The 23,321-nt window shown below is 35.9% G+C and overlaps 1 long non-coding RNA gene across 1 annotated transcript; it reads right to left on the bottom strand.

The window, feature by feature from the left end:
- Positions 1–4,338: 4,338 nt before the first annotated feature.
- On the bottom strand, positions 4,339–22,822 carry LOC141374863 (uncharacterized). The gene is made up of 4 exons (XR_012382011.1): positions 22,782–22,822; positions 22,157–22,186; positions 5,806–6,040; positions 4,339–4,687 (listed from the first exon to the last, which is right to left on the bottom strand). It is a non-coding gene; the product is annotated as an uncharacterized lncRNA (long non-coding RNA).
- Positions 22,823–23,321: the final 499 nt, after the last annotated feature.

Genomic DNA, 23,321 nt, shown 5'->3' with positions numbered 1-23,321 from the left:
TGCTCTCTATCTCTCATTCTCTCTCTCTCAAATAAATAAAATCTTTTTAAAAAAAAGTAGAACAGTAGTGAGTGGGTAATAGAATAGTTTTGAAGCCCTCCCACTCTGTTCACCTAGTAATTTAACAAACTATGATAGGATCTTATCAAGAATGATTTTACAAATCTGCTTTCTATTTGTTTGTGTTGTAATCCTGTACCTCCTGGGTCATTTTAAGGATTCTTAATTTTAAGTTTTAAGAAGCTGGGCAAATGGTTTTACATGGAAAACAGTGTCAGGTCTCATTATACTTAAACTGCCCATCATTAGTGTGGTTCCTAATAGGGTTTAAACTCCTGGACTTTGACAATCATTTGTGTTTAGACTGCTTTTCTAAGGAGGCAGTCATTTCTGTGTGGCTAAATGTCCTGGAGGTCCTCTCATGACTAATAACAAAAGTCATAATAACATAAGTCTACATGCTGATCTCTAATATAGACAAATACCTTTGTCCCTATTGGATATAGTGAGAGATTTCTCTAACCTGGTGAAAACATAGGCTTTCAGCTTTCATAAAATACAGTTTCTGGGACCCCGCTAGGAATGCACAGAAGCTCAAGCTAATCAAATCAATGGGCTAAAAGCAAAAGTACTTCACCATTAAGTTAGAAAAACTTAGCAAAGTAAAAATGAAACTGCGTTTAACACTGGACAGGGACAACAAAAATTAAGATTTCTAAATTCTTTGGAGAAAGACATGGTAAGGACAGGAAATGTACATCTATCTTTGTTAGTGAGAGAATGGGATTGGGTGGAAGAGTAAGAAACAAATGAATTCTCACTTGGGTGATATTCTGTGCAGTGATCTAAGCAGTGTGATAGGCTTATGAGCTAGGGTAATGAGCTAGGGTAATGAGAAAGCTGTCTTAAAGACTAGACTGGAAGCAGTGTCAGAACACAACAGAGTTATCTCTACTAGAGGACTACTAGGGAGGACTAGAAAAGAAATCAGAAGACTTGGGTTTTGTTGTTGCTAGTGACATTCCCTAGCTTGGGAGTCCCTGTGTCCTTGTGAAGGTTATTCAAGGTATTTTACACCTTTTGTTATAAAATCTGTTTCCAAACTTGGTTGTCCAAGGGACGTATATTATTTGTATGGATTCTGGAGAGCAGCATGATATTTAGTAAAAGGGAAGATCAGAAATAACCACCACCAACAATAATGATAACTTTAACATTTACCAACAGCGCTCTATGTGCCAGAAGCCTCTCGAAGGTGTTATATGTTCCTGCCCTCATTTAATCTGCACAACATCACAGTGATGTAGGCTCTGCAGGGCAGGACCACTTTATGCAGGATTAGGTCCTAAAATTAGCGCTTAACTATTTACTAAATAACATAAAAACAACTAGAAAACCCCTAGAGGTAAATGTGGGTTGAATGGATAATTCTAAAGAGTCCCTGCTTTCCTAAAGAGTTTGTTTGTTTCTGTCTTAGTATTAAGTCTCAATGACCTTAATACACATGATTTAAACTAATTACATAGTAAAATCCCAGGAGAATTAAAATACTTAGTGTAACCCCAGGGAAAGGATGAATTATAAAAAGGAGTACACTCAAATGGAGCACGAGATAACTCCTCCTGTATTTTACATTTTAGGAAATTCAAGCTAGAGAAGATAAATATATTCTCCAAGGTCAAGAAAGTAGTAAGTGGTAGAACTGAGATTTAAACCAGAGCCCCCTGGTAGCACCAATATGCAATTCACAAGGCCAGTGGAGGTAACATTATGTACACATTTCTAAAAGATACAATTTCCTTTGTTAGCAAAGAGTCTAGAAACAGCCTATTTATAAAACAGAGAATAATTATATGTATTTAAGCTGAAACATAAACAGAGAAAAATGTACACAGCGGGGAAGGAACATTGGCAAATTCATCAATACTCCAGAAGTATAATTTGGTAGATTTATATAAAAAACAACAACTATGCTTTGATGAGTAAGTGAAAATAGAAACTAATTTCAATGTACAGAGTTTTAAAATGCTAAAATTTTATGGTATTTGTGGAAAAGATTATGATTCAATGACAGATCTCAACAAAGCCTGAAAAATTTTGTACAAAAGACACTGAAGTGTAACTCCTCAATTATCTTTTCCACTAGACAGTCACACACATTCTCTAACCAAAGCATTTTTCTGCTTCAAATGGAAATTAGTTTTCCCCTTTGCTGAGAGGTCCAGAGTGGAGCCAAAGCCTAAATCATCAACTCTTTGGGTAACTTGACTGGGTGGGATCACACAAACTTCCCCAGAACTGGCATAGGCTTCTTTTCATTTTAAAAAATAATATAGTTTAGGGGTGCCTGGGTGGCTCAGTCGGTTAAGCATCTGCCTTCGGCTCAGGTCATTATCCCGGGGTCGTGGGATGGAGCCCTACATCCAGCTCCTTGCTCAGCAGGGAGCCTGCTTCTCCCTCTCCAGCTCCCTCTGCTTGTGCTTTCTATCTCTCTGTCAAAAAAATAAATAAAGTCTTTAAAAATAATAATAATCATTTAATGAAGGATAGTTGGGAGAAAGGCAGGCAGGGACAGGGGGCCCCTGCCCTAAGAGGAAACTACCCTTAAAAGGATTTTACACTACCCTGGAAGGAGCCCTCTACCCTTTCCCATGTGAAAGGTAGATGACAAAAACTTGATTGGGTGACAGGCACATGGAGGGTTAATCAGATTAAATCAGCCCACCCACAAGCCTGTAAAAACCCCTAGACTTAGAAACTCCAGTGGGAATCCTCTTGGGTCTCCTCCCTCTACCAGAGCTTTGTACTCTCAATAAACTTTGCTTTAGTATCACTCAATAAACTTTGCTTTGCTGCCCACCACTCTTCATTCGTCTGGTCTACCTCTTTATTCTTCGAATCAGCGCGACCAAGAATGGTGGGTACTAAAGGAAAAGAAATCCTGTAACATAATTTATTTTTGCTTTCTCCTTTTCTCTGATTAATTACTAACCATCATGGCTGGGGACATTTCTGCTTTTAAGTGTTATATATTTAGTAAATCCTCCCAGAATCTGGATTTAAATTCACTGCTTCCTTTCTGTTTCAAAGAACAAACATCTCTGCTTCTCACAAAGATCATCCCATCTACTTGTCACATGGACATCATCCCTTTGGTGCTTTTCAAGGATTTTACTCCTGAAATTACTTTCTCTGTGTTCTCCTCAGTTGCTTATGATATTGTCAGGAACATACAAACAAGTTCTATCAACCAATTTTTTAAAAACCCTTCCTTGAGACCAAATATTCCTATTAGTTCTCCATTTCTCAGCCCCCAATTCACAGCAACAGTTGGAAAACTCATGGTCAGTATTTATTGTGTTTTTCATTATATATATATATATGTATGTATATATATATATAATTGGAAGCATATACATATATATGTATTTAACTGGGAGCAATTTTAAACTAATAAAAAAATTTGCAAAAACAGTACAAAGAACTCCCAAATTTTCCTTAGCTAACTTCCCCAGTTGTTTATATTTTACCACATTTGTTCCATCTCTCTCTCTCTCTCTGTGAATACATATAACATATATTTCCTTATCGTTGTTTTTTCCTGGCCAACTTATGGGCGACTTGCAGCTATGGTGCCACTTCCTCCTTAAATACTGCAGTGTGTGTTTTCCAAAATCAGGACATTCTCCAACAAAACTGCCACACAACCATCCAAAACAGGAAATCTACATTGATTGATCACTTTTCAAATCTGAAATCCATTTATGTTTCCAACGATCTCAGTCAAGTCTCTTTCCCCTTTGCTCCACAATGACATCTGGGGTCATGCTTTTCATTTAGTTCTGATGTCACTTTAAATCTAGAACAGTTCTTTAACCTTTCCCTGCCTTTTATGTCTTTGGTGTTTAAAGAGTAAGGATCTTTTATTCCATAGAATGGCACTCAGCCTGAGTTTCCCCAGGTGCAGATGAGGGTTATGCATTCTTCCCCGGGTTCATACAAGGAATACTAGAGAAATGAAGTTATATCGTTGTCAGGGGATCGGGACAATCCTTCCCAGGAGAGGTGATGTAAGCCTTCATAAGTTGATGTCTGCCAAGTTTTTCCACCTTAAAATCACTTTCCCCTCTCTAAATGATAAGTATTTTGTGGAAAGATACATCTATGCCTATATCCCACTCTGAGGGCTTTGTAGTACGTCAACTTGGCTAGGCTGAACTACACTTTCCAGAATGTTTGTGATTATGCTGGGACATATACAGTTCCTGTGGGTCACTTAGAGAGTAGAAGTGAAGCAATAGCCATTCTGTGCTCTCACACCTTGTCACTTACCTATCGGCTTTCCTCACTGCTGTGTGGTGGCCAGGTCTACAACTTCTCCCTGGTTCCCTTTTCAGTTTCTCTGACGCTTGGGCAGGGGTGAAGGGTTCTGACTTCCGCAGGACACACACGCTATCAACTAATTCAGGTTTCAGGCCATCATCATGGTCTGCAGCTTGTGCTCATGTTCCAGCCATCTTGCTTCCCTTGTGCTCCAACTTCTTTACACCCATTTTTCCCTTTCTCACTGGACATAAAACTCCAGACATAAAACATCTCAGTGTGATGCTGGAGTTTGCAGGGCCTGAGACAGCAGCCTGCATAACCTGTTTAACTGGTTTCCACAATTGTAGAAGGCCAAATCTTTCTGCAAGTATATGAGATAGATATAGTATAAATATGTATTAAAATTACCATAATTATAAATTATATGTAATAAATATGTAATATAAATGATATATGTAAATATACAATATGATATTTATAAAATATATATTTAAAATTATATGTAAAATATATATCATATGTCTATAAGTCATATATATTTCATGTATATACATATATATAATTTCTTGATGGCTCTGCTTCTCTGCTTGAACCATGACAGATCTGGTGTTCCGCATCAAGTCTCCCCCTGGCAGCCTTAGCATCCTTTCATACCTTCCACTTGAATCAGTCATGACTATGATGTTTATCAAATACTGAGTCTTCTTATTTTTTTTTAATTTTTTTTATTTATTTATTTGAGACAGAGAGAATGAGAGAGAGAGAGAGAGCACATGAGAGGGGGGAGGGTCAGAGGGAGAAGCAGACTCTCTGCCGAGCAGGGAGCCTGATGTGGGACTTGATCCAGGGACTCCAGGATCATGACCTGAGCCGAAGGCAGTCGCTTAACCAACTGAGCCACCCAGGCGCCCTCAAATACTGAGTCTTCTATATCCAAAATTCCTTCTAAATGTATTAGTTAGCGTTCTGCTCTAAGGAAGAATTTTCCCTTCTCCCTAATTTATTTATCTCTTCACTTACTTATATGTTATGGACCTATGAATTGCTACTTCTTTTAATGGGTTGTAAATCATTATTTTATAATTAATTTCGATGTTCAAGTGGTCTTAGAGTTGGCCAGTGTGAGTCCCCTATAAACTGGCCCCATGTCCTTTTTGACATATCCCCCCTCATTCGTTGAGTACTTCCTTCCTTTCTGGCATGAAAAGATATTTGTGCTCTTTTTGTTCTTTCTCTGACTTAGCCCCAGAATCAGTTATTTTTCTTTTTGGAGAAGATGGCAGGCACCAAGTCAAAAATCTTGAACTTCCTCTTGTTTTATACCTTTCTTTTGACCTGTCCATTATAAATCATGTATTAATTTTCTATTGCTATGTAACAGCTTACCACCAACTGAACAGTTTAAAGCAACACAATTCATTTTCTTTCATTTTCCATGGATCAGGGGTCCAGGCACTGGTTAGCCACTCAGGATCTTACCAGCAATGATCAAAGTGTCAGCTGGGCTATGATCTCATCCAAGGTATGGGGTTCTCTTCCAAGCTCATCAGGTTGTTGGTAGAATTCACAGACTTGTGGTTTAGGACTAAGGTCCTCCATTAGATGGGGGTCATTCTCAGGACCTAGAGGCCACTCTTGGGTCCAGTCACATGGCCTTCTTACAACATGGCAGCTTACTTCTTCAAAGCCAGCAGAAAAATTTCATTCCAGTTTGCTGTAAGGAAATCTCAATCAACATGATGTAATTATGGGAGTTGACTATCCCATCATATTCACAGGTCCTGTTCACATTCAAGGCAAGGAAATTATATAAGGCATGTATGCCAGGGGGTAGAACCTTAGGGACCATTTTAGACTTCTGTCTCTTACAAACCATCAGCAACTTCTAAGGATTCTACTTCTAATATATATCCAAATCTGGCCCCTTCTCTCTGTCCACTGCCACCATCCTAGCCCATGCCACCACCATCTTTCCTTTATTCTGATGGTCTCATGGTCTCCTTTATTCCACTTTTGCACTCTATACCATCATCCAAGACTATCCAGAGTCACCTTTAAAAAGGTTGGAACAGTTGGAAAATGATGCTTGATGCTATTAATTTCACTTAAATTTTCAATAGTGTCCTATTACATTCAGAGTAAAATCCACACTTTTTCCCACAGCTTACAAGCCTCTGCTTTATCTGCCCCTGCTTACCTATTGCATCATCTTCCTTTTGTTCCCTGGACATCATGACCTCCCCCCCACCGCCGCCCGCCACTATTTTTCATTTAAGCCAGAGTTTTTCCCTCCCTGCCTTTTCAGTTAACTCTGAACTCTGGCTATTTGCTTCTCAGTACACATAATATCTCTTTAAGAAGCCTTTCTGATGCTGTAAATCAACAACATTTAAGTTCAGTCACTCTGAATTACATCAGCCTCTTCATTTTCTTCATAGTGTTCACCACCATCTGAAAGTGTATTGTCTATCTCTTTACTTATATATTGTCTGACTGCCCCAAGTAGAATGCTAGCTCCATGAGGCCAGGGACCATGTCTATGCCAATCACTGGTATATCCCCAGTACCCAGTAGAGTACTATGCTTTGTACTAAGCAGGTGCTTGATACATATTATGAAATACATGGAATAATCAGAAATTTGTGAAGATGTTACCTAAAAGGACTCAGGCTCTGATGTCATTTTGTAATGTGAAAAACTATACGTAGATACATACATACATACATACATACATACATACATACATATATACAAACTTATTCTCTCTTTAAATTGTTTGTCTGAGAATAGGGCATTTAAGAATCAATATTAAATCATTCCATTTGTTAATGTTAAAAGCCCTCTTTGGGGCCCTGGAAGGAAAGTGTCACTACAGAAACAACTTTTTCACTACTTCAACCATTAGCGGCCTGATATTTTTGCAATAAACAAACATCTGGCAATATTTTCCTGCAGTGAATTTATATCCTGCTCCAGAAATTTATCCCTATTAGCAACAATAATAAAAATCCTTGTTCCAGACACAGCACAAGTGGAATACTCCTTAACAACTTCGAATTAATGCTTCTGCCACCAACCACAAACATCCATATCCTTCCAAAGTAGTCCCTATCTTACTGGGAACATCTCAGGGCAAAGTGCAGGATTCTTGCTTGCTGGCTCCAGAATGAGGTCACAGACTCAAGGCTCTTGCCCCAAGCTGGCACAAGGGGAACGGACATGGGTAATTAAACTCGGATATGCTCTAAGAGAGTTCTACCTGAAGCAGCTTCTGGTCCTCCAAATAATTCCAGTATCCTCCAGGTCTTTTGAGGGTACAGTCCTTAAGAACCTAACTAAAAAGAGTGTGCACTGATGACATTTTCTGTGGTCAGTTTGCTAAGTTAAACTACTATATACAGCTTAAGACATTTAAGAGCCTCTGGCTAAAGGGCTAAAATGTAACAAGAATGCTTAGGAACTGTTTATATGCTTGATTTGTTTTACAGTGTTTTTGGTCTTTAGTTTTGATTGGATTGTTTTACTGAAACATGAAGGGCATTTAGAAGGCTAGAAAGTGAATAGGATACATTTGCAACAATATGCCCTAAAGCAACATCTTAATGTCAGAAGTAAATTATAACAACTTACATTACTGATGACATACATTATAATTCAAAGCCAGAGGAACTACATCAAGGTTGTTCTCACTATGATATAAAAAGGATTTTCTTTGTATCTTTTGCAACTAGATGAAGACCTTTACTTATTAATGAAAATGGTATCTACAAAAGGTAATAGAAGAAAATACATATCTCTCGGAATGCATGAAAACATTTTTTTTCCTGAAGCTTCCCAAAGCCTTTGCATCTATTCCCTAAAAATATTCTTTATTTCACAGATGGCATGGAATGAGTTTCTTCCAGTGTTATATATGTGTCTCCCAAGATGTCAAGAGCAAGTACATCTGACTTGATCCATTTCTTATGTAAGTATCCAATTGTTAATAGCATAAACAGTGATGACACTTATAAAGTAATGCTTGTAACTCTTAAAACTACTGGGGCCAAGGCTGCATGGGAATGACTGAATCTGTCCTGACTGAGTGCTTCACTGGGCACCTGTCAGAAGTTTAAGTGTGCCACAGACCCATGCCTAATTCAGCTGCAATTGCATATGAACATATATGCATGTGTGCACATACATACAACAAGAATAAAGCACAGGCAGTAATTGAGATTTGACAATTACCAAATATATCTTAATTGATATGGAATACTGCATTGGAACATGATACCTACCAAAGGTGTGATTTTTAGACTCTATAATCAAAGAATACATGACCTACTGCTTTCATTGGACAATACTCTTGTGATGTCTCCACATTTCTCCTTTATATATGCGGCCTCATTTTATGTTGACATTTTATAGTAATAATAATGAAGTAAAGTTTCAAGAAGTATCTAACTACTTAGTTAATACTTTAAGAGGTAATTCAGTCTTCAATTTAGATTTTAAAAGATTTCAACATGAATACAAGCATTATTCTTTCTTCAAATAAAAAACAACAAAAAAGATAACCAGGAAAAGCATGTGAGAATTTGTTGTCATTTCTCTTTGTTTGTTTTTTAAGGGACTAAAGACTGTGTAGGCAAATATATCTAAACTACTTAGGCTGAATGCAATAACTTGAAAGCCTAAGTAAAACCTACTCCTTGTCTTTTAATTTGGTTTACTATTCCAGTTGTTCTGTGGGTTTGCCAGCTCCCTCTGCTGTTATTCCCAGGACTGGCTAAGAATGTCAGAGCTAAAAGGAATTTGGAGACCTAGAATATCAGTGGCAGCCATGGCAGTGCACCCTCAGTTCAAGAGAGAACGAACTAATTATATTCATATCCTCAGGACATATTAGGACTATATATAATAATGACTCTCCAAATTATGTCTGTGGATGGGTATGTTGGCATCATTGGTTCTCCGGAAAACCTAGAAGAGGGAAAATTATTTTGCTTGTTTCCTTGCTGATCTAAAGACAGCAAAAAAGTTCCTTACTTAGAGGAGCTACTGTACTAGCCTACAGTGAGGAGCTAGGAGAGGTGAAGTCCTTCTACCATTTGGGATGATGTGCTTTTGAATATAAACTGTCTCACAACAGCCCTGCTTGGGAGTGAAGTGGGAGCTGTACGACTGGTTGGGAAGAAAATGTTTTAGCCGGGGCCAGTAGCCCATCTCATGAAATAGCAGATCGCTTTCAGTGCTGTGAAATGGTACCATGTCAGATAGCATCACCTGATGGAAAAGGCCAGGTTAGAGTCAAGAGGCTGGAATTCCAACAGTGAATTTACTAAGATCACGTAATACTTGCATATCTTACCTTCACGTACATATACATTGATAATACTGAAAGGGCTCAATAAACCATTCTTCCAATGAGGAACCTGAAGCCCTAACTTACTGATTTAGGGTAATATAGTTCATGAAAACTAATTTTTTATTATGTGTATAGCCTTGCATATTCTTTAGAAAATACGTTGTCTCTAAACTGGAGGCATTTATAATGTAGGGCGATGTAAGGCAAGGCATAACACTATAGCTTTGAAAGGGATTATGAAACCATCTGGAACAATGTATCCAAGTGGTGTATTAGTCAATGCTTGGATATGGGAGCTCAGGTTGTTGCAATGTTGTTCTTCACATTGAACCACCTTTGGGCCTTACATACACCTGCTATATGGGTGTCAGTCCATGGCTAAGCAGCCTTGCGTGATGACTATGGACCCAGGCTTTCTTGCTAAAGACTCTGAACATTATTGCTGGTTCTTCCCTTAGAATCTGTGCTATGGGCAAGTGCAGTCATTATCACTATAAAACTTAGGTCATGTGGAGTTGAAATTATTTTTATTTATTTTTTTAAGATTGTATTTATTAATTTGAGAGAAAGAGAGGGCACAAAGTGGGGGGTTAGGCAGAGAGACAAGCAGACCCCTTGCTGAGCACAGAACCTGAGGTAGGGCTGGATCCCAAGACCCTGAGACATGACCTGAGACAAAGTCGGATGCTTACCAACTGAACCACCCAGGAGCCCCAAAATTACCTTATTAATTTTAAATTTCTAGATGGAGATTTGTAATTGTATTATTTATTTTAAGACATATATACTCAGACCACTAAGAAAAAAGATGATAATGAAAATCCCAAACAAGAATTGTTAGGTATTTAGCACTTCTCAGAGGTGTAATTCTCTGTAGGTAGAGAGTAAGGACAGTCTCTTGATGAATATTTACGACATGATTCTTGAATGCCACATGTAAATACTGATTGTATCTCATATAAGACGAAATACCCATTATGTGTGCATAACATAATGCCTCCTCCTATTTGACCTCAATCTTTCTCTGCTCTTTAAAAGTTGGTCCCACCATCATTAAAACTGGCCACCCCCAAACCAAAAGGGTGAAGATGAAATTTTAAAATCAGTTAATTAAAAACTAGGTCTCCCTACAGCAATTGAGACAATCTAATAAGATGGGGTTTTATTCAGAGCACTGCTATAAAGAAAATATTTAATGACAGTAAATAAAATGTGCTTTTCCATAGTAACTAATATAGCAGGATCTTATTACAGCTGCATATGTTAGAAAGTTTTCAGACGATCCTATAATGGATTCTTTTCTCAGTTTTACCCAAGAAAGAAAAAATAATGCATTATGTTTGTATCACACTTTATAAAGTATGACAGTTTTACATGTTATCTTATTTGATCTCTATATTATATATATATATATATATATATATATATGGGAAGGCATGACAGGCATATTGATGCCCAGGCCTCAGCTACAGAAGCCCACCAAAAGGCTTATTCCAGGTTGCATGGTTACCGAGCAAGTGGGAGGCATTCCTCTTAAACCAAGCACTTCTGACCCCAAATTCTATGCTCATCATCTCCCAGCATGATCAGTGTCTCTACACACCTGAGATTTTCCTTGCTTAGGAAATTTTGGGGAGAAATTGGGTTCTTATTACATGGTTTTGAATGCACAAATAGGCCACTTGTTCTCTCTGTAACCTCAAGGACTTGAATTATAAAATGCCTGATGCTACACCAGCTGTAGTATCATTAGCCCTATTCTTCCAAACCAGTGAAATAAAAGGATTTTTCCATGTTTTTCAAACACATAAAATGCAGAAGACAGGCAAGGATTCAGCATTTTTGGAGTTTGTTGTCTACATGTAAATCCAATTAGAAAATGACTATAACTTGAAATTAATGAGTAATAAAATCTCTTTAATTGTTCTGGTTTTTGTTTATAAATGTTAAAACACAGTACATGGTTATTTATTTTCTATTTAGCTAGTAAGGACTTGGACCTTCTGCTTTCTTTCACTGTTAATATAGACGGACATATTATAATTCATGCTCATGGCCAGTCACCTGAAAAGGTTATGATATTTTCATTCATATTGCTATTTTCAAGTTCTTCACTTCCTTTGCCAGAACCTGTACTCCCTCCTACACCCCAATGAACAGAAAAAAAAAAACAGTGAAGAGTCAGGTATATGAGGTTTTGTGTTCTCCCTCCTGTCTTTTATCATTGATTTTTATATCAGTCATAATAAAACATCTTTCTCTTCTGGAAACTGTTTGTCTCTCTCTATGCAAAAAATTTCTGTTGAGAATGAATAAGAATTAAGTTTAATAATGAATCTTCTAAGCCTTCATTTACACCTGTGTTTGTCTGTGTCTGTGGTGGGGGGTGACAGGGAACGTGAAGTATTTCAAGGAGGTGCTGATAAAGAAAAGTGAAGATGATTCATTCGACCAGATTTGAGTCCATGTATAGATTCAATCAACTTTCTGACAGATACCTCCATGCGTGTTGTTCTAATTCTTTGTCCCAGGTTTTTGTTGTTTTCTTTTTTCTTTTTTCAGGCAGCGCTATGGTCTGAATATTTGTGTCCCTCAAAATTCATATATTGAAATCCTAGCCCCTGAGGTAATGGTTTTAGGAAGGGGGGAGCTTTAGAAGGTGATTAGGTAATGAGGGTGGAGCCCTCACGAATGGAATTAGTGCTCTTAGAAAAGGGACCCCAGAAAGCTCTCTGGATTCCTTCCACCATGTATGGACATCAAAGGGCCCCTCTATGAACTAGAAAGTGGCCTTTCACCAGAAAAATATGCAGCCTCTGTGATGTTTATATATACTCTTTTGTACCACTTTAGGCAGGAATCATTTGGTCAAATCCTAATTTTGCTCATTTCCTTTTGTCTTGCTTCGAAAAACTAGTATATTTCTTTTCTGCTTCTTTTTATATTTTTTGAAAAAAAATGATAGGAATCAATTAAGCATTATTGACTGTTACAATATAGGATATTCTCTTGTTTTCGTCATGATTGCTTATCCATAAACAATAGCTCTGCTATTGGTCTCATTATAGTTAGATATATTGCCAACTATATTGGTTTCCCACTTATTTTCATTTAAATCTATGACAAACATCAACAGTTATTTTCTTATAAATGTTAAGGGATTATAATTCCTCCACTCTTAGCAGGAAGAATGCATGTATTTAGCATCTTGTCCTTTTTCCTCATGTTCATAAATTTTGCAGTGATATATCTTGTTACATTAATTTCCCAGAGCATCCTTTTACTCAACAGAATTATATCCTTTGTTTCTATAAAATTGTCTGGCATTATTTCTTTGATATCCTCCCCTGCACCCCCCAAAAAATTCTATGTTCTTTTTCTTCTTTCTCTTTTTTGAAACAACTATTAATAGCATATTGGGTCAATACTGGCCCTCTAATTTTCTTATATTTTATGTCTTATGGTTTTCAATTATTTTTTCCTTAATTTCAGGAAGAATCTCCAACTTTATCTTTCAACCTTTCTACTTTTTAAAAAAATTTTTTTTTCAGTGTAATTTTTCATTTCCAAAGATTTTTTATTCTTCTTTTATTTCTCCTGTGTTTATGGGATCTTATTATTTTATAGATGTATATCTTTATTGATCTCTTAGAGAATATAAAATATATATCAAAATCTATATTTACAATATTGTTGAGCTGCATGAAATTGCTGCTATTTGATCATTTTATCTACAAAAATAGCAGTTTCATATGGTTCCATTTAATATATCTATCTATAAATATATTTTTGTGTACACATACACTTCTGTTCTCTGTAATTTTCTCTGAGTTTATTTTTAGTATTTATTGACTTTCAGCCCTAATTTTTTTCTTTTTGAGAGAGAGAGAGAGAGAATGAGCATGTGAGTGTAGTAGGAGAGGGAGAGGGAGACAGGGTGAGAGAATCTTAAGGAGGCTTCACACCCAAGCCTAGGGCCTAACATGGGGCTCAATTTGCTCATGACCCTGGATCATGACCTGAGCCAAAATCAAGAGTTGGACACTTAACCAACTGAACTACCCAGGCACCCCCAGAGTATTTTTTTTTTTTAATTTGCTCACTGCCCTATCCCCAGTTAAGTCAATATAAAAATTAACACCACAGGGGTGCTTGGCTGGCCATGCTGGTAGAGCATGCAACTCTTGATTTCGGGGTCATGATTTCAAGCCCCACTTTGGGCTTAGAGCTTAGTTAATAAAAAAATAAATTAAATAAATAAGTAAAAATAAATAAAACAAATAAATAAATGTCATGGGTGCTAAGCAGATCTTTGAGGAATAATGGAGTCTATTACCTTTTTATAATGGTATAAAGCCTGTGGCTTCAGAACCTTCTGATCCATGGATTTCTTGCACATTAAGCTATTTTACCACAGTTCAAATGTGTCTTTGTGAGGGAAATACAAAGTCACTGATGGGCAGGAAATGCTTTTCTATCTTTGTTTTGAGATTATCCTGACAAAGCTTGCTTAGTGATCTATTAGTACCAACGGGAAAGCAATCTTGAACCAAGTCTGAGTTGTCATTCTCACCAATCTTCAAAGTCAGGCTGGCCCTTTTTGGCATGACTTAATCACCCCATTTTCTGCTCTGTACTCTAGTCACCCATTTGAAGTACCCAAGACTAATTTCTGAGAACTTCTGTGATTATCTGAGGGCCTATGATTGACTATTTGTTTGTACCCACCTCCGCCTCTGTAGGCATTTAGGATTGAAGTTCTTCCTTTTCATTTCTGTTATTCTAAATTGTGTTGGCATTTATCCTTAATTAACTGGTTTTCCACTCCTGGTCACTTTGTTCTTATGGGTTTAAAACTTTTTGTTTGTTTGTTTCTTTACCTTTATTTTGGTAGGATTTGAAGTGGAAGCAGATATAAATGTATCTGTTCTCTGCCATGCTTATCCGGTTACCTTATATCATACTTTACAAAAATATTTTCTTATGAAAACATTATTCATATACAATAAAATCCATCTTTTTTGTAAGTGTAAAATTTTATAATATTTTTAGACCTTAGATGTTTGAAATGCCCTACTCAATAGTAACATGCAGATCCATCATAATTACATATGTCTTTTTCTATCTTAAATTCACATAGATAAATACATGCATTCTTCCTGCTAAGAGTGGAGGAATTATAATCCCTTAACATTTATAAGAAAATAACTGTTGATGTTTGTCATAGATTTAAATGAAAATAAGTGGGAAACCAATATAGTTGGCAATATATCTAACTATAATGAGACCAATAGCAGAGCTATTGTTTATGGATAAGCAATCATGACGAAAACAAGAGAATATCCTATATTGTAACAGTCAATAATGCTTAATTGATTCCTATCATTTTTTTCAAAAAATATAAAAAGAAGCAGAAAAGAAATATACTAGTTTTTCGAAGCAAGACAAAAGGAAATGAGCAAAATTAGGATTTGACCAAATGATTCCTGCCTAAAGTGGTACAAAAGAGTATATATAAACATCACAGAGGCTGCATATTTGTAGCAAATGCTCTCTTAATGGTTGCTGATAAAAGAATGACAGACACTTTGGGGCGCCTGGGTGGCTCAGTCGTTAAGCGTCTGCCTTTGTCTCAGGTCAATCCCAGGGTCCTGGGATCGAGCCCCGCATCAGGCTCCCTGCTCAGCAGGAAGCGTGCTTCTCCCTCTCCCACTCTCCCTGTTTGTGTTCTCTCTCTCACTGTGTCTCTCTCTGTCAAATAAATAAATAAAATCTTTAAAAAAAAAAAAAAGAATGACAGACACTTTGAGAGCATCTGATACATTTCTCCAAGGAGCCCACTGTTCTCTTTGGAAATATTGGATGGGAGCAACAACATATCTTCCAAAATTTCTGAACATATGTATTTTATTTTTTTTAATTTTAAGTGATGCATAAATGCAAATACTTTTACCAATTTTCAGTGATAAAGTCTTTAGTATGGGTCTTCTAGTTGGAACCATAAACTTAGTCATCTGTAGACGTGAGGCAGGGATATAAACACAGATATAAGAAAATAGGGAATGGTGGGACGCCTGGGTGACTCAGTTGGTTAAGCGACAGCCTTCGGCTCAGGTCATGATCCTGGAGTCCTGGGATCGAGTCCCACGTCGGGCTCCCTGCTCAGCAGGAAGTCTGCTTCTCCCTCTGACCCTCCCCCCTCTCATGTGCACTCTCTCTCTCTCTCTCTCTCTCATTCTCTCTCTCTCAAATAAATAAATAAAATCTTTAAAAAAAAAGAAAATAGGGAATGGTGAATCACAGAATGGCATAGCCTCATAAAAACACTCAAACATAAAATATCTTTAAAATGTATGAAAATAAATTTTAAAATGAGTAGATAAATTAAAAATAGGTAATTAAATAAAAATAAGTAAAGCAAACCTAAGTCTTGAGGTGCTTATAGTTTGCAGGCAACTAGGTTAGCCTCTAGTTTAGGAAATGATGGGTAAGTTCTCAGAAGCTGACATCCTCAAGAAACAGCAGATTATATCCTGCACCTAATTCTCAACTCAAAATTTACTTAGATTTCCTATTTAATCTTTTTCTCACTTTTTTTCCCTTCCTTACAATGCTTTCCTTTTTCCTACTTCACTAGTGTTTGCTCCTTATGCTTTTGTCCCTTTCTTCTTTTCTCTTTCTCCCTTCCTTACTCCACCAAGATGTGAAATGTTTTATATATAACTACTCATAAAGTTTGAATCAAACTGAATCTCCCTAAGTGGCTTTTGTCCCTCATTAAAAACCTTAGATGGCATCTCCTTACCTATAGCACTATAACACAGAGACAATATTCCCGGGCCTCGTATTCAAGGTCTTCTTCAACTGACCCCTACTTGCTCTGCTAGCCTCATCTCTTAGGACAGTAGCGCTTCCAGTATCCCAGACTCACAAGGCTATAGCAGCCAGTGAGCATACGGTGCATACTCCTTACTCCCTACTACTCATCTGTGTTCCTTCACTTTGCCTGGAACATGCCATGAATACTGTAGGTATTTTATTAAATATGAGTTGAATTTGAATTTTCTGTTATCAATTTGGAAGAAAATGAGTTGGAATATTACTATGTCTCGGTTAAACAATTTAAAAGCCAATTAAATTAAGCCACATTTCACTTATGACTTTTTTCTTCTTAATATCAAAATAAAGCTGTTAAAAATATAAAAGGCATCCTTGTCTGCATTTTCATTCTCTGTTGTTTTGTTTGCTTGATTAGACATATGGCACTAGGTGTTTGATTCTGGCATGTGTTGATGGGCATGGATAAAAAGCAAGAAGTGAAATAGATTTCCAAGGTCAGAAATTGTTGACTAGTAGACTATAGTCCACTTTCACTGCTAAGAGATTTTGCTTCCAATGTTTTAATTATTCTGGGCTCTTCTCTATTACATGAATTTGCTATATAAATTCTTATGCTTTCATTCATATACTGTACCCTTTCTTTCCTCAATTCTCTGGATAGAATCTTGCAAAGAGAGTAAACAGACATTTCCTTGCCACTTACAAAGGGCTTTGTTTGCCCAAGAAGTCCATAATTTAGAGACTAATGAAATATGAAATATGCCACATTATACTTTGAAAATGACCTTGTGTCCATGTCGAATATGGAGAATGAGTGTTCAGGGAATTTCATGGTTTCTATCCAAATTTTATGCCTACTTCATAGAATCTTTTATCCAACTTATATGCCCTGATGTTTTTATAAACATTAATATAAAAAGAATAATTTAGGTTATTTTAAAAATCTAAAATCTGATTTATCTATGAGACACACTTCAGAACACAAACCAATTTTGCTATAGTAATACTGTGTCAATACTTCCTGACAGAAGACAAATGTTATTATTTCACCATTTCTTACCTTTGTAAAAGTTTAAAATTTTACAAAATGACTCTTCTTTACATGTCAAAATAGTAACTTGATGAAAATAAAAAAAAACCCTACAGCAATTTTTATATCTGGTAGCAATGATGGATAATCCAGGTGTGTTGGGTTATAAATGGTGTACATACCATATTGATAACTCAAAAAAACAGTGAATATAGTTTTAATGGAGAAATGTATTTTTTAATTTTAAGTTTTTATTTTAATTCCAGTTTGTTAACATACAATGTAATATCAGTTTCAGGTGTATAATATAGTGATTCCACAACTTCACACAACACCCAGTGCTCATCACAGCAAATGCACTCCTTAATCCCCATCACTTATTTCACTCATCCCCCCACCCACCTCCCCTCTGGTGACCATGAGTTTATTCTCTATAGTTAAGAGTTTGTTTCTTGGCTTACCTCTTTTTTCTTCCCCCATGTTCCTTTGTTCTGTTTCTTAATTTCCACATAGGAGTGAAATCATATTTGTCTTTCTCTGACTGACTTATTTTGCTTGGCATTACACTCTCTAGATCCACCCATGTTGTTGCAAATGGCAAGATTTCATTATTTTTTATGGTCGACTAATATATATAGATAGATAGATAGAGAGACAGAATATCTTCTTTATCCATTCATCTATCAATGGATACTTGGGCTGCCTCCATATCTTGGCTATTGTAAATAATGTTGCTACAAACATAGGGGTGCATGTAACCCTCTAAATTAGTGTTTTTGTATTATTTGGGTAAATACCTAGTAGTATAATTGCTGGATCATTGGGTAGATCTATTTTTAACTTTTTGAGGAACCTCAATACTGTTTTCCACAGTGGCTATACCAGTTTGTATTCCCACCAACAGTGTACACGTGTTCTTTTTCTCCATATCCTTGCCAACACCTGTTGTTTCTTGTGTTTTTGATTTTAGCCATTCTGACAGGTGTGAGGTGATATCTCATTGTAGTTTTGACTTGCATTTTCCTGATAATGAGTGATGCTGAGCATCTTTTCCTGTGTCTGTTGGCCATCTATATGTCTTCTTTGGAGAAATGTCTGTTCATGTCTTCTGCCCATATTTAATTGGATTATTGTTGGAGAATGTATTTTTTCATCAAATCACAGATAAATTTTTTTAAAAGATCACTGTGACTTGTTTCACTTTTATTTGATTAGATATTCTCCATGATAGAGATTGACATCAGAACTATCTAAAAGTCATCAGTCTCCATCTAGTAGTTCATTGGCTGGCATACAGAACAAGTAGCTGAGGAGTTTGTTAGCACTCAAGAAAATTAGAAAAGAGATAAAATTATGCTTCGGGTTTCCATCTTTTCTAAGCTTTTTTCTTTCCTATTTATTTATTTATTATTATTATTAATAAATATTTATATATTTATTTATTACTATATATTTATTCTTTCCTATTATTCCTATTTCCTTTCCTATTAACCAGCCCCCAACACACACAGAGTCACTTAACGTTTTCATACTATTGTAGCCCTTTTCATAGTGGATATTTGATAAATTCTTTCAGGGAAGATGCTTAGGGATTTAATGTGCTATAATGATAAGAATAATTAGAAATTAACAAAAGAGCCCAAGAAAGAAAATAAATACAATGCATAACTCACTATTTCCAGGATTTAAGAAATAATTGGAGGAAAAACTTTCTAGAGCTTTAATCTCAAGATACAAAGAGAAGTCTTTCTCTGAGATGATGTCCATAAACTTATAGAGAAACAATAGTGTTAGATTCATATCTTATGTTTGAACTGGAGTGTGATCAGGATAACTGGAACAACTTTGGTTTTGTGGATGTTTAGGCTGGAGTGCTCCCAATAATTATTCACTTTTACCAAGAGGATGTTATACCTAGAAATTCTGCTCCACTTCCTTGTATCCACCTGTTCCTAGTGTTATTGACCTCATTATTTTCCAAAGGCAGGGGCATATTCCATAGAATCTTTCTTATCTCCATATAAGCAATTTTCCAAAATAACTGAGCTTATCAATTCCTTCTGTAAAGGAAACTGATTCCCATGGATCAGTTAATTCCCTGGACAATCCCTAGAATGACTAAAAAATTATTTCACCATCAATTTAATTGTTGGTTCCCAAACCTTTTGTGCCAGTTGGACTTGTTATTATTTTATGTAATTTAATTAAATAGTATGCAAACTTAAAAAATAACTAAAATAAAATAGTATGCAAATATTAAAGTAAAAAGAGTTTTGTTGTGCCTATAAATAATAAATTGGAAAGTTTTCCACAGACTCAATAACTGCTAGTCATAAGAAAATTAAATTGGAATAGATAAAGACAAAAATGATTTACAAAAATTAAAAGAATTTTTGAACTCTGCTTCACAAATTTCTTTAGCTTTTTTTCATTTTAAAATATGTGAAATTGGAAATTATTGAAAATATAATATGCATATGGTTTATGCAAGAAATAGAACTCTGATCATGAACCCTAGTCAAAGAAAAGTCATTGGTCCTACATCAAAAAATTACCATATGATTTTGCATTTATATGTTAAGTGTTCAAAATTGTTTAAGGTATATTTGTGACATTTTTGTAAGCCAAATTTAATCTTTTAATATTATTGAAGACCAGGTACTGATCTAATCACCTCTGAGAAACAGGCTTCTACGAAATGTCAGTGGAGGAGATCTTTTGGCTGGCAAACTAACATCACATGAAGTCAGAGCACATGGTATGAAACTGGGAGTGAGGAAAAGGCTGCAGATTTAATGAAAGAGTCCATCCTTACTGGCTCAATGATTCCTGCAATCCCTTCTACACAGCACAAATATTTTTAGAAAAAACTTAATCTGTAATCATCTCTAGGAAAGAGAACATGCAAAGTGGCAAGTGATTGAGGTCAGCTTTATAAATGAGGAAAAGAGAGGGGTGCCTGGGTGGCTCAGTCGTGAAACGTCTGCCTTCGGCTCAGGTCATGATCCCAGAGTCCTGGGATCGAGCCCCGCATCGGGCTTCCTGCTCCACGGGAAGCCTGCTTCTCCCTCTCCCACTCCCCCTGCTTGTGTTCCCTCTCTCTTGTATTGTCTCTCTCTGTCAAATAAATAAATAAAATCTTTAAAAAATGAATAAATAAATGAGGAAAGAGAAAGCAGACTGGTGTCTATTGTTCCTATAGAAGTGGTATCTCAATGGGAGTGTAAGGAGTAAAAATTCAGAATGGGGGTTGGTTGTTTATGTTGTGGTTGAGTTGAATCCAAACCTTGATGAAGTCAAGGATAGTCAGCTTTCATATTGCATTTAATTGAGAGTCAGAGCATAAAATATGTTCTTGGAAGACTAAGCAACAAGCAGCTTTGTAAGAAACAGGCTCCCACCAGGAACAAATACCTCCTTCTTCCTTCAACAACAGTTCTGTAGTTCTCTCTTTTCCAACTAAAATATAAACTCCATGGTCAGGATCACATTCCTTGTGGCTAGAAGAAAGCTTAACATATTGATGATGCTCAAAAGTTGTTTATTGAATCATGGCCTGAATTCTTTCTCTATTGTATTAACTTGTCCCCCTTCTCTTTCTCTTCTTACCTTTTAGTTCTTAAATTGTCCTCAGGCCCCTCCATGGTCAACGCAGACAGTTAAAACTAAAGATTCTTGCTCCTTCCCAAAACCATGAATTTTTCAGTTACTTCACAATTAGCAACCTGCATGGTGTTAACAGTTATTATTATTATTATTATTATTATTATTATTATTTATTGGATCCTTGAATGGAAAGCATTAGAAAAGTAGACCCATTATCTTGGGTCAGTTTTCCCAGAAGCAGATGCTTAGACAAGCATTTGTATACAAATGAGTTGTTAGGAGATGCTCCCAGGAAAAACAGGTAAGGGAGTAGGAGACATGGAGTGGGGAGAAGTAAGAAACTAAGCAAGAGTGCAATTCAGGTGTCCTCCTAGCCTCAGCCTGATCCCATGGGGAGCTCTGAAGATTGAAGACTGCAGTGTATTTTCCCCCTGCAGGCAAGGGATCAGACTTTTTACCTTGTCTTCCCTTAATCATTGGCTATAGACCTCCCCAGGGACTATTAAACTCTAAAGTATTTCTGGAAAAACGCTAAGCCTATAGGTCCAAGGACAGTCATCTGAAGAATGTTGCAGTTTCAGGTGTGAATAGGTAACATGAAGAGGCTGTGGTATAGACACATAAGAGGGATCCAGCGGAGCTAGACAGATCATTAATTAAGGTATCCCCTAATGCCAAAAACTGTACCGAGTACAACTCTCATTTGCCACCTTCTGGCCTGATTAGGAAGGTGGGTACATGAACACACAGTGTTCTTTGGGGTTCTACCTAATATACCCATCCCTTTGGTGGAGTTTTCAGATTTGGGTTCTGCTTGCATAGGTCTATTTTACTGTAGGTCACCATAATTCTAGGGAAGAATATTCAGTTAATTCCTCTACACTTTTCTTAAATTGAGCTGGAGACATTTTTTAATGTTCCCCAAAATAAGTTCCTGTACTAAGATATAAAAATTAAGATGACCCATTGTCAACTGGAATGTGCACTGAGGTTTGGTTTCTTACCTGTTACTGTAATCCATCTCCAGTTTCATACTGAGCAGACAAATGAGAAAATATATTATTTTTATGTTATCAAAATTGTGACTATTTGATAGAATCTGATAAATAGCTCGATAGATTTTTTTAAATGACATATTAAGGATGCCCATCTTGACATGAATATATTAACATCTGTTCTACTTTTCTTTCTTTTGACATTATTGTTACTCTTTATAAGAAATAACTTTTTTGAAAAATGTAATTTTGATTTTATTTTTCACTTAGATGTAAACAATGGTTATATAATTATAACCTCTTTATGTGTAATAATATGCATATATAGTTTATATATAAAATTTTTATTTTTATATAAAATATTTATTTATATATATAAAATATTATACATATATATAATCTATGGAGGTGAGCATTACAGCAAACAATCAAATCACAAACATGCTTTACCAAGAAATAACTGTTTTAAATGTTGTACTCTACAATGAATAAAAAGTCACAAAGCTCACACATCTTTACTATTCTATTTTCTTTATGTGATTATAAAATCAAAATTACTTACTCAATAATCTTAATTATCTTTTTCCTTAGCAAACTAATATTATTGCCAAGTAGATTCTGACAGATTACTTACAGGTGGAGTATGGGGAGGAACTTCTGTAAGCTGACATATCTATAGGTGGAAAAGAAGGAGGTATAAGAAAGTCAGCAAAAACATTAACAACTGAGCATGCCTGATGGACATCTGAGTCTTGTTGTGTACTCTAAAACAAAACAGCATAACAATAAATGCTCATAATGAACCAATAAAGTATGATGGATTCACTGCACCATTCATTAAAATTTTGATAGATGTCCTTCGAAAAATCATTAAACAAAAACGGACAGAACTAATGGAAAAAAATGTTAACGAAATCTTAAATTTAATGAAAGATGTGTAAGACCACTAAACTAAAAACTGCAAATTATTGCTGAGAGAAATTAATAAAAGTGAAAAATTAATAATGAATAATGAAAATTAATGAAATGGAGAGATAAGCCTTGTTTATGCATTATAAAAATTCAGTATTGTTAAAATATCTTGTTTTCCTCAAACTAATCTATAAATTCAATGCAATCTCAATCAAAAGCCCATCTAACATTTTTGTATAATTAATTACATGATTCTAAAGTT

This window comes from Callorhinus ursinus, unplaced genomic scaffold, assembly GCF_003265705.2.
Source record: "Callorhinus ursinus isolate GAN/ISIS: 27379988/994484 unplaced genomic scaffold, GSC_fseal_2.0 scaffold2, whole genome shotgun sequence".
NCBI classification, from domain to species: domain Eukaryota; kingdom Metazoa; phylum Chordata; class Mammalia; order Carnivora; family Otariidae; genus Callorhinus; species Callorhinus ursinus.
This window is presented reverse-complemented; position numbering and strand designations above follow the sequence as displayed.